Below are 12,221 nucleotides of genomic sequence, written 5' to 3' on the forward strand. Positions count from 1 at the left end.
ATCTCCAGCCCCTTTAGATTCCTTTATCTAGAAGCAGAAATCAGTGCATCAGTTAAATGTGGTTTGGGTTGGTGCAGAGCATCTTGAGACAGATCAGCTCTCCTGCATCACTGATTCTCTGATACCCTCAGCAGGCTTTGCTATCCTGGTTTATTTTCCTTAAAGAAGCTATACCTCTGTACCACTGCATCAGAAATGAGCCTTCAAATCAGGTTGACCCCGGGCCATGAAAATAGAAAAAATATTTTCCCTGAAATTTGCCTAAATTGGCATGCTATTTTCCAGCTGCTGTCCCCTACTTGAGCAGAGCTGGCAGATTTATGCGTTCAGTATGTATTCGCTTAAACTACTTTTACCTAATGATAAAGGAAAATACTAATTCATAAATAACCCCAGGCAGTGGCAGGCCTGAAATGTATACATTACTTACTTGTATCTGTGTTCAGCAAGCTGAAAAATGACAGAATGCCCCAGCAGTGCAACCAGGCAAAGCATAAAGCGTTCAGCTGAGCAAGAGGAGAGGCCACGCTGTGCTCCTCGCACAGGCTGGGCTGGCAGGTCCTGGGTATATTCCTGCTGCAGATCAACCTGGCTGCGTGAGCTGCCAGGGCCTGAGTCAGCAAAACAAGGAGAAACAGAACCTCCAACCACACCTGGGGGCATGGGGCTGCCACAGAGAACCTGGCAGGTTGTGGCCCCAGATCAGTGTTGCCGCTCACTGGGTGTTGCCTCTCGCCCACCCACCACCTCAGGTATTTCCCCTGCTCTTCTGCTGCAGGAGACAGAATATATAATTTTTCATGGGCAAGACATGCCAACACTTTAATAGATTGATTTTCTTATCCTTCCTTATGAAGGTAAATCCCAGAGCTGCTGGGCTGGGCCACTTCCAAGTTTTGCAGTCAGGGATTTCCACGGAAAGAGCTGACAATGCAAATGGTTCCTGCTAAGGTTTTTTTTCATGACCCCAGTGACCTTTTTATTCTGAGCAGATAGCAGCTTTTATCTCTTTGCACCATTTGGTTACCATATTTTTATATCGCTGAGTGAACCTCTGATGCTGCTACCTGGGGAGAACAGGCATGAGAAATTCTTTCATACAGATCCGTAAAACACTTCTTTGCCGAGGCACAGCACCCAGCTAGCCCAGGCTCGGCACTCACGTTAAGCACTTCACTCTCACACTGCAGCATCTTCTTTTAGTCCATTACTGAATGAGTAGAGCCCCTCTCCCGATAAAAAAAATGTTACACTTCAGTTGTGCTTCAATTACCACAGATTAATACACCTGCTAACCAAACACAGTCATTATTCTAGTCCATTTTCTTCTTAATGAGTCCATCCTCACTTCAACTCCAGCCTGGCACAGGTGGGAATCTGTGAGAGAAGTTAGCAAGAACCCTTTCTCTTACTCCTATTCAAACTAATTCCTTAAAAGAGACCAGCCTAGCAATTATTAGAGTTCATAACCTCTTTCTTAATTACCTACATAAAAATCAAAGCTCTGCAAAACATGGGAAGACTATGAATAAACTGCCTCATGTTTTCCAGAAACACTTGCCTAATTATTAGTATTTTTAAAATATGATTACACATGAATAATAAAGAGAAAATTCCTTTGCATTTTTTTATTTCCTCTATACAGCATATGGGCAAGCCTCCACTAATCAGATCTTCCCTCCAGCAACAATACAACCCGTTATTTCTGAACTTTTGGTACTTTCATCCTGTAAGCTCTGGAGCAGTGTGGCCAAGGAGACAATCAGCTTAAAGGTATTTGGATGCTAATGAACTACAGATGTGCTGTTCAATAGGCTGAGAAGGATAGTAGTGCCTTTAACTCTACATTCACTTACTCTGCAGCAGAACACCAGAGCTGGGAAATGACAAGGAAGAAAAGAGAAACATGGGAAATAGCGTACACTAATCTCTGGCATCCATGCTTCGCATTTCTCTCTTCCAGGCAAAAGAACAGAATGCCTGGATCCAGGGTTTGGATCCTAAATGAAAGATTAATGATGGTCTCGCTTTGGTATTTCTCTGAGGTAACAGCCTCCCATCGGTACCTCCGATTTCTATACGGCAGCACCAAACATATGTTCTCACGTACCCTAATCTCAGGATTACCCTGGCAGAGGGATGAATAAACAAAGGAAAACTAATAGCATGCCCAAAGGGTGTGTGGTGGCCAGAAACCTGCTAAGGCTGACAGAGAATTGCTAAAAGGGACTGTGAACAGGCTGCTTGGGCGTGCTGCCCCAGCTACCACGGAATGAAGCCCAGGGAAGCAAACATGTAAAGTGAGAGGTGTGTATGAAAGAGTCGAGTAAAGAATAGTTCTTAATTGTAAAAGTCAGGCTCCCCAGGTGTAGGAACAACGTTCAGCTGTGAAAATGTTGCCAGAAATCTTGCAAGGGATGTATCTTGTAAGATCACAGAAAGGCGGTGGGTACTTCAAATTCAAGTGGAAGGAAAATATTTAACAAAATAATGACAAGGGTCGACTCATTATTTCAGCTTGGATTTTGAGACATGCTGTCTTTCACCAGTATTCATGTATTTATTTCCTGACAGATGATGTCAGCACCGCAATTATTTGTGCTGGTGCCAGCATGCAGCTTCTGGGCTGGCCCATCACCCTAAGAAGACTGAGACTGTGGCAACGGTTCTGCTGACTGACCCTTCACAAACAGGACAAGGGACAAAAGGCAGAGCCACAACACTCGACCAAGCTGCAGATTTTGCAAGTTTATCTTCTCATTCTCCCTGCCTGTCTGAGCGTGCCAACTTGAAACTGCTGTAAGCAACACTGCAAGCAAGTGAAACGTTGTTTGCAATTAATCTCTGACAAACACAAACACCATATTACACCAGTGGAATCAAACTTAGATTTCACATTGAGACATCTTTGAAACCAGCCAGCTGGTAATGTGCTTTGATGAGTTACTAACACTTTTGAGAAGACCGATCTTCTGTCAATAGCAACCATTTCAGAAAAATGGATTTTTAAAATATCACCTCTCTCCAAACTAACGTGCAGGGGATTTGTTTAGGTTGCAGAAAGTCAGGCAGGTAATGGCAACTGCACCACTGCTGCTACAGGATTTGTATTGTCCCGTGCCTCTCTGACACCTGCGTTTACTAATTGATAAAGATGTGAGACCACACCGAAGTGCTTGTCTCTCTCCAGTTCACCTAGCAGCTAATAAATGTTTCCAGGATTCCATCCTTTCATTACTGAGTCAATTGAGGGGAAAATAGGTTTTGCTCCTTTAGTCAAAACATCCCTGGAGAATTTGAGGTGCCGTTTCCACCTCCTTAAAGATTGCATCTTCGTTGCATTTTTAAAAGAGGACTGTGAATGCCTCTTAGAGAAACTTCCCCAGCTCTTAATTTGCCTAAAGGTAGCAGTATGAGCTGTGCAGAACAATTCTGAGAGAAAACAGGAGAAAACCAATAGTTCAGCTAGATTTAGCGGGGGGGGGAATACCCTTTTAAAATTCAATGGAGAAACACCACTTTCATGTGAGCATGTATTTCTGGTAAAAAATTCTAGGAAATTGCTTAAAAGCAAATAAAAAAGGATGATCCTATTTCCCTATGACTAATGTTTGTTGCTTTTTCTTCCAGAATCCCCAATCATTTTTGCTTATTTCTCTTTGAACCAGGAGGTTTTTCCACAACTATACAAATGTAGCAATTCTGAGGTAATTTACACTTGGTGCAGATACCTGATTAATCTTAATGATTTAGAATTTAGCCCTTTTGTCTTGTTTCTGCTCTCATATATCACTGACCTGGAGACAGTCAGGCATCTTGCATTCCCCGATCACATGCGAGTATGATTCCATACTTACATGGTGAATTCGCTGAAAACTAAAGTAGCTATCTACTCCAATAAGTAAAAAATACCCAGAATCTGGAGCTGCATGTCCAGGGACTGCAAAACTGTTACTCTTCAGAATTGAGACTGAATGTCATGTTACATCATTTGATCTGATTAGCTTTCCTCCCAAGACTTAGTGAGGAATTGTCACAGCTGGATAGATATCCATAAAGTTTATCAAAAAAAGCAAAAGAGACTACTAAAGAAAAAGTACAGAATCAGTTGATTGTTTTCATTCTTTTTTTCTAATTTTCAAAAGATTAAGTTTTAGGATTGCTGCTTTCTTTGTGGATGTTTTAATTCCTTAGCAAAAGAAGTCACAGAGATTTCAGAAAAACAGTAAATAAACAGGGGAAGGCATTCACATTGTAAAGCAAAACTGTCCCTCTGGATTTCTGAGGAGAGGAAAAACATGGAAGACAAGGATACTGATGTCTGAAACAGGGAAGCCAGAAGAAAACTGAATGAATTCTGATTTCACTGACCGGAACACGTACACAAGGTTGAAAAAGAAGAAGAAGAACTCAAGAGAAATACAAAGAGCCCTGGGAAGCAGAAAGATGAAGCATGTAACCAGAATTACGTGATTGGCAGGCAGCAGGAAGTAAATCAATGGAAAATTGTAAAAACAAGAGTGCTGCTGTTGAAAGATTTTTGGACACTGACAGATATTTCCTCTGGCATGGAGCAAGGCATAATAAACAATAATAAACAATTTTGGATATACAAAACCAAATTTTTCCTATTAAAATAATCTTCTTGGGGCCTTTGGAGACTTCTGCTTTGATCACTACTAAAGTTTGAGAACTCTGATCCTTTTTTAAAGTCCTTCTCCCTGCTTCTCCTTTCCATGAGGGAGAGACAGAAAACGTTTCTTAAAAATGAAGTAGGCAGGTAGAAACAGAGCTTTTTCCATGGGATATTGTAGGATTCATGCATTCCCATGAAGAACTTTTTCTTGATTGTTTCTCCTCCTAAAAGTACCAGTGGAAAAAAAGATTTCACTAGAGATTACAAATTAAACTCAGTGTAGCATTTGAGAAAGTCTTTAATGTTGGTGCAAGCTGGGACTTCTAACAACGATCTCAGTCACGAGTAGCACAGGCAAGAGCTGGACTGTTTTCCCCCAGCTCTCTGAATCTGTCTTTACTGATCATCCTTGCCTCAGGCTGCCCTTCTTGGGTCAGATCCAAGTCTATTCCAAACAGAAAGATCTTCTAAATCTAATTAGGTTTAGGAGGAAACTCCAGGCACTTCAGGCTTGCTTTGTGACACCCTCTCTCCTCCCATCGCTGGAGTAGGAGATGCTTTGTTGCAACCATTGCTGTGCAATTAATGCCAGACTGCTTTTGTGATATACACTGATAGGGTATTAAATGAAGTGCTCACCTCCTTTCCACTAGGGAATTCAGCCAGGACAACTTGTTTCCTAATGGATATATGCCAATGGCTGACAAAAGATGTGGATCAGAGTCAAGCATAAATTATTTCCATTGTTCCATTTGCCACCTCAGAGGAATGAGAAATCACCAAGAAACAGCACTCTATCAAGCAGCCTATCTGCAACAGCCAGGGACTGCACTTTAACAAGCCCTGCTCCTCCCAGGAGCTCGAGCTCTCAACAGCTGCTGGCACAAAAATATTGACACCAGCTCACAGAAAGGTCCCTAAAACTTCTGCAAGAGAGATGAAACACTAAGTAGGCATGCCAAGAGAATTAGTCTTTCACTTCCAGCGCACAGTGAGAAGAGAGGAGCACATGAGCCACCCAGTTTGAGCCATTTCCTCTGCCCTTGGAAATAAGGAGCCTTTTTATAGGTGAGCCAGCAACCACCTGACCCATTCTCTTGGACACCTGGGAAGCCCTCAGCGCCCATAGAACTTGATCCACCTCCCCCAAAAAAGTCCTAGCTACACCAACTAGCCTGTTCCATGTTTGGATACACAGACACCGACTTACTTTGCTACTCTGCTGCTGATACTTTCCAAAGCTTCCATAGATGGATGGCAGTTGTGTGTTCCCAGCTAGATTTTTTAAGTCTCCCACCAAAACTTCTCCCCCAAACGTTTTAATTGTATTAACTGTTGGTTTCCAAAATCCTATACTAGGATTGCTCTCTTGTTCTCTGCCTTTCCATTTAAGGTTTCCAACACAGTACCTTTATATTAAAATAACACAGGTGACTAGCCCACATGTGTGCTACTTTCCTACATGGAAGCGACTCTAAAGCTATTTAAATCCTAAATTCTCAGAAGAGGAGAATTGCCTCTGTTTTTCGCAAAGCTGTTCAACCAAAAAATCGGCTCTGCCGCCTTCAGAGAACAAGGAGACATGGCTGCAATATTTCAGTCTGGAAAGGTTGCTGGTGGAGAAGAGGCTTTTTCCCTAGTTAACCTTCACAAGAGAGAGTCAAACTACCGAAAAAGAACGAACCAAAAACCCAGGCCGGAGGGCTCCCGTTGTTATTAGTCATATCCATCTCATGCTGCTTTCCTATTCCCTTTCTCTAATAAAGCGGTACAATGCCTTCTGGCATGCCAGAGACCTCATGACTGTAGGGAAATCTATTTCTTTACTTCTTCCTGACAGAAAAGCCCTGTGTCCTGAGCAAAGATCCGCTCTCAGGCAGCAAAGCTACCTGGGTGCTTTCCCAAACCACCCGCGCTGCCATAAAGCTGTAATTAGCACCCACTTGCACTAGAAAGGAGTAATCACACCCCGAGGCAAGAAGGGTGAAGGGTCTTGGGTTTGCTGTTATGCACATCCCCCAAAAATATCTTTTTGTATGAGCATGGTTTTGTTTCAGGTTTTGCACCACTCAGCACTACATGGGGCAAGTGAAATTCTTGTTTGCAGTAGCAAGCAATTAGCAGAGGCCGGGTCATTAGGTAAGGATTCTTGGCAGGGCTTTTTTTTCCTGTAGTGTATGTTTCACTCCTAAGCTAACGAGGCATCTGTCAGCAATTACATCCAAAGCCATCTAGTGTATACAAACCGATGAAAAAAAGTAACTAAAATGCTTTCAAGGGTGTCTAAAAGGCAAATCTCCATGAGGAGAGAGAATTGAACCGACAGGATGAAAGATGTTAATTGTGGGAACAGCCACCATAGGTTTTGGTAACACCCATGGTAACTTACTTTTACATCCTTCCTCTCCAGTTTTGCATCTGGGAGTTCTCAGAAGGAAATACAGGGGCAGAGTGGAGAGGATTCACTGATAGCTTCACTGGCAGCAAATGGAGAGTCCATCCTTCAAGACATTTTTCCAGGTACAACTACCTTGTTTCTGTCTCTAGACAATACACCAAGCTCACACATGACCTCAGGTTTTCCCTTTCCTACGGTCGGGACAGTGTCCACACAGCGAGAAAAGAAGGCTTCAAAGTGTTTAGTTGCCACTGATTCACTGGTGAGTGAAGGAGTTGGCATCAGGGGGGATGCTGATGTCAGGAAAGAGAGGCCTCCTATAATTCAACAGTGGTTTATGCCAACAAAAACAACTGCTAATTTTCTCTAACAGAGAATTTAAAAAGCAGAACTATAATTTACGTGCATAAAGGTCTCTTATTCAACAAGGCAGCTCACGTCCCCCTGCCCCCCGCGCTGGCTTCAATGCTGTAGGTAACTAAAGCAAACCCTACACTGATGGCACGTGCCTGGAGAGTGTTTTCACACACACACAATGAAGCCCATCCACATGCATACATGTTTGAGCACACAAGAATACGTTTTTAGCACAAAACAAGTTTTGAAAGGGTATCAGGGTCCCATTGTGCAGGAAATGAAAGCATATGCCATTGCTTAGGTTCCATTCCTTACTTATCTGTGCATTATGTCCTACCTAATCCTGCAGGGTCCCTTCCCACGTGAGTGATGGGTACGAAAATGAGGGAAGAAACAAAAGTATCAGGCAGAGCCATGCAGGCAGCCTTTGTGCAGCTCCAGTTGCCAGGGAGATGCTGTCCACTCTGTGTCCAAATCGGAACAGCTGTCTCATTTGCAAACTGACCTGCGGGCAACCACTAGCACGCTGTGGCCAGTGGTGAAAAGATGAGCAAAACCAGGGAAAAATAATTATGGACACCAATAAAAATGCAAAAATAACTCAACCCCCTGCCTTGTTGCTAAAATAAAATATTTGAGCTAGCAAGATACTTCTAATGTAAGCTAATGAAGGACATGGTTCCTTTTCATGGGTGTTGAAAAGGGTGGTTATTATAATTTCTACTTTGTACGTAAAAAGCCCATCCAAACACTGCTACAGCTCAGTGACTTTCTGGAGGAGACTTATTAAAATTAAGGCTGTGTTTGAGGGCAACATTGTGCAACAATCTGCTGGACCTGCGCAGATACAAGTCTGAATTCCTGCCCAGGGCTCCTCTGTGACAAAACCAGGCAAGCCAGAGTTCCCACCACCCCTGAGCTGTTCACACAGCTTATGGCTCTTCCTGCCTCTGCTCTCTCAGGATCACAGTGGTAAAGTCTAACAGGGACCAGTGTTGACTGCTTTTGCTGATGTTTAAGCTAAATATTGATATCACTGGGAAAAGTCCACCACATCTGATCTGGGTTCAATATTTTAAACAGTGAAGTGATAAAGTGATTTAAGAAGCTGAATAAATCACTGTACACGTGAAAGGCAGAATGTTTGTGTACTAAAATTTAGCTGTCCCTGTTCATTTCGGGAGTTGCTGTAAGATGGAAATACTACCTTACAAGCACTCCTAATCACATTTTAAAGCTAATGCTCCTAATGTTTTCTATCTTTCAGTCAAACAAGTCAATGCACTTGCCCTTAACTCTCCTGCACCCTTTGCCTGACAGACATACAAGCCTGATCCAGCCTGAGCTTCCTTTCTTCTTTGCCACCAATCAAATTAAAGCTCTTCTATCATTTCAGATAAAAATATTCGTGTGCACTGGGCAAGACTTCAAAATAATATCTGTGTTTCTGAAATTAAGATAACTAAGCATGCACAAAAACAAAGAACAAAAGTTATTTTGAAAATAACATCACACCCTTCTACGCAATGTTGATAATATTTAAGTTAAATAAACTTCTTCATATGGCATACTGAAAACTGCATTCAGAATTAGTCAGCTTGATTCTTTTTTCCCTCCACAGGTAATACGTTCTGACTGCAGCGAAGGAGTTTGGGAGGCAGCCTGCCAATTTCAGTGAAGCTACCAGAGGAATTTCAAAGACGAAAGTGGACATTTTGTTCCAGCTTTCTCAGGTTCTATTAGGTGGATTACTCTATGTGAGCACAGGCACACAAACTGTACAAGCACACACAATGCATACTGGCAGCATGTGTTGGCTTCATTTCAGCATAACCAGAAAGAAATATTTTGATGAATTCACTTATGTGATTACATACTCAAAAAAGAATCGGAATTTATATAATGTAATGTATATTATATAAACATATGTAATATATATATTTTTTCTAATTTTCCAGCATTCTTAAACAGGATTTCAGATTCTTTATTTCTCCAGGTTTTCCTTTCAAACATATTCTTTGGAATTCCTTTATCTTATCACACTAAAACAAGAGTGATGTTTTCTGTATTATCCTACAATAAGCAAACTAACTACATTTAACATTTAAGAAGTAACCATTTTTAAAAATAAAAGCTAAAACCAAAGTCAAAACAGATTTTAATTTCAAAATACTTAGGGTATTATTATATAATGAAGAGCCTGAGGGGAGGTGTTTTCCACACATGATGGGAGAGTATCTTGACAGGTTCCCTTAAAATGAGATCCTGTTTTAAATTTATCTCTATCCTTAACAATCGGAATTTTAAGGATCAAAAGCCAAGCAATTTACTAGCAAGTATTCCACCTTCCTATACTTGTTTGCACTCCCAAACTCTACTTTTAATGGATTTAAATGTTATAAAATATTACAAATGTAATAAAGAGGCCAATGTCTTGGGGTTTTTTTGTTTTGGTTGGGTTTTTTGGGGGAGGTTTATTTTTTTTTTTAAGCGCTTCTTTCCTTCACAAGGTCACTGGTTCACTGGACTAAAACAACAAAGTGGATTAGTAATACTGTGTAATCTCAAAGAGTCTAAAAAAGATCTATTGACCCATGAAACTCCCTGGTTTGTGAATGTGCAACTCAGATGCATCTGACAAGAGCAGAAGCAGAGGTAGAGGAGAGAGGAAAGAAGGCTGGCAAAATCACGGAACAAGGAGGCCTTTTCTGATGCTTTCTAGTACCAGAGCCTCTTGAGCAGTTGGGCTCAGCTAGAAATTTACTCTCTGGAATGATGTTTTCTGTTCCTGGCATCTCTCTTGGCCTGATTAGTTGTTTTAATTTAATATTGTTGCTGCTTTCAATATTAGCCAAAGCGCTTCAGTTATTTCTGAAAAGAAAGCTAAGCTTTATCCAGGTGTACATTCTGCCTTCAAAAATACCTGCTGTCTCTCTGAAAAACTTCTCCTCTCCCCCCAAACAGGGGAAAGGTTACTGATCTCCACAAATCTTGATTTTTATTATTAATCAAGCAAAATACTGTTTATAACTGCATAAGCCATTAGTAGCATCCTAGAGTGGTTTGGGTTTCTTTCTGGCTAAATACACTATTATAAACATATATACACACCTGAAAAACCTAATTTAATTCATATTTACCCTGAAGAACCAGCTAGGTGAGTAATTTCTGCCATAAAAAAACCTACTACCAAACAAAATAAGGGTACAAGAATCTGGAAAGGTAAGCAGTACAGGATAACATGCTTACATCTATTTCTGAAAGTCTCACCAAAAGTCAAGTTCCAATTGTTTCTCACATGTGCAGTTCTGCACCCCTGTGAACAATGAGATAAAAGAAAAGAAACCTGTGGACCTGGATAAATGGGAATCAACCATGCTGTAACTTTGAATTGTGGCTCGATTCCACAAACTGTGTGAGGCCTCAGTGCCTCTTATCTCCTGAAAACTTGCTTGCAGTGTCTAGCAAGCACAAAGCAACCTATGAGCTGTAGGTTCAAATAATAAATAACATTCCTCACAAACCAATCACTACACTACACAGTGTGGCACTAAAGGAAGTCTTGCAGCATTTTTGACTGCCTGCTGGCTGGGCAATGGAGAATTTAGTTGCTGGGCAAGATGGAAACCTCGTTGTTTAATGCCTTCCAGCATATTTGACTAAGTGGCAGCAGCAGTTATCCCTCTCAGCTGAATAGAACATAACAGAATGTATTAGGTCCATGAAGACCCCCAAGGGGGAGCTGTTCCTGTGCTGGACAGTGACCTGCAGTGTGACAGAGCAGGTACATGTCCTGTTCAGCAGCGCTTTCTGCAGCACCAGTAACATCCAGCAGCTCAGAGCAGAAGCTGTTTCAATTGCTTGACAGTCCAATACATGCTGGTATCTTCAAGAGTTCCTCAAGAAAGTAGTGTCTTCCTTTTCAGCTAAGCTTAGAAGAGAATCCAGAAAGGGCTGGATAGCAGAAGGTTTCTTTGAAAATAAGAGAATCTGAAATAAACTAATGCCTCCTATTCAGAAACTCCTGTGAAAATAATTCTCAGTAAATACGAGACTGTCACTGCAGGTGATAGACAAAGTAATTGTGTAGAGTACATCAAGTAATGACAACTCAAGACTGAAACTGACTGAATCCTGGCACTTGTCTGGGTCACTTTCTCACTCCCCAGTCTTTTGACCACCATTTGATAGTCAGCCTTCGTGGCATGTCACACCTCCCTATCTAGAGCTGCCAACACAACGCAGAGAGAGTGCTTTTAAGGCAGTGAATTACAGACTTTGGAAATTTCGCATTTACAACTAGCAAGATGTCACTGTCGAAAGCAAACAAAGCTTTTTTTTTTTTTTTTTGCCCATGTAGGGGAGGCAAAGGACAACATCTCCTCTGGTGATATTTCAAACTGCTGTTTGACGGAGTTGTCAGGTTGCACCAAGGACCCATTCTCTGCAAAGGCACGTTCTGGGGATTTCATCGCCCGCCTGTCACTCCGCAGGACAGCATGTTCCCATGTGTCTAGGTTTCTGTACAAAGCACTGGCTTATCTCAAAGTGAATGCTTAGCTTGGTAGATTTAGGAGGCAGAGAAAGCAAGAGTGCATCACCCTACGTGTTCCATCCATCTCTACCACACACGGTGGAGAGTACGCCGAGTTCTTGTACTTGCTGTGGACCAGAACTATTTCTTGCTAAACCACTGGCATTCTTCACAGGTCCTGTGCTTCAAGAAGTAATGCAGAGGGGAGAGGGGTGTAGCATGAAGGGAAGCAATTTCTCTCTCATTTACTGCCAAAGGCACACAGTGCAGGTGTTTGCTGGATGAGCTGTTCCTCA

At 41.8% G+C, this 12,221-nt stretch overlaps 1 long non-coding RNA gene across 1 annotated transcript in view; it reads right to left on the reverse strand.

The window, feature by feature from the left end:
* LOC116447649 overlaps positions 1–12,221 on the reverse strand; it is a 266,152-nt gene that overhangs the window by 176,577 nt on the left and 77,354 nt on the right. The window lies entirely within an intron of this gene.

The sequence above is a fragment of the Corvus moneduloides genome, chromosome 8, assembly GCF_009650955.1.
Source record: "Corvus moneduloides isolate bCorMon1 chromosome 8, bCorMon1.pri, whole genome shotgun sequence".
NCBI lineage: Eukaryota > Metazoa > Chordata > Aves > Passeriformes > Corvidae > Corvus > Corvus moneduloides.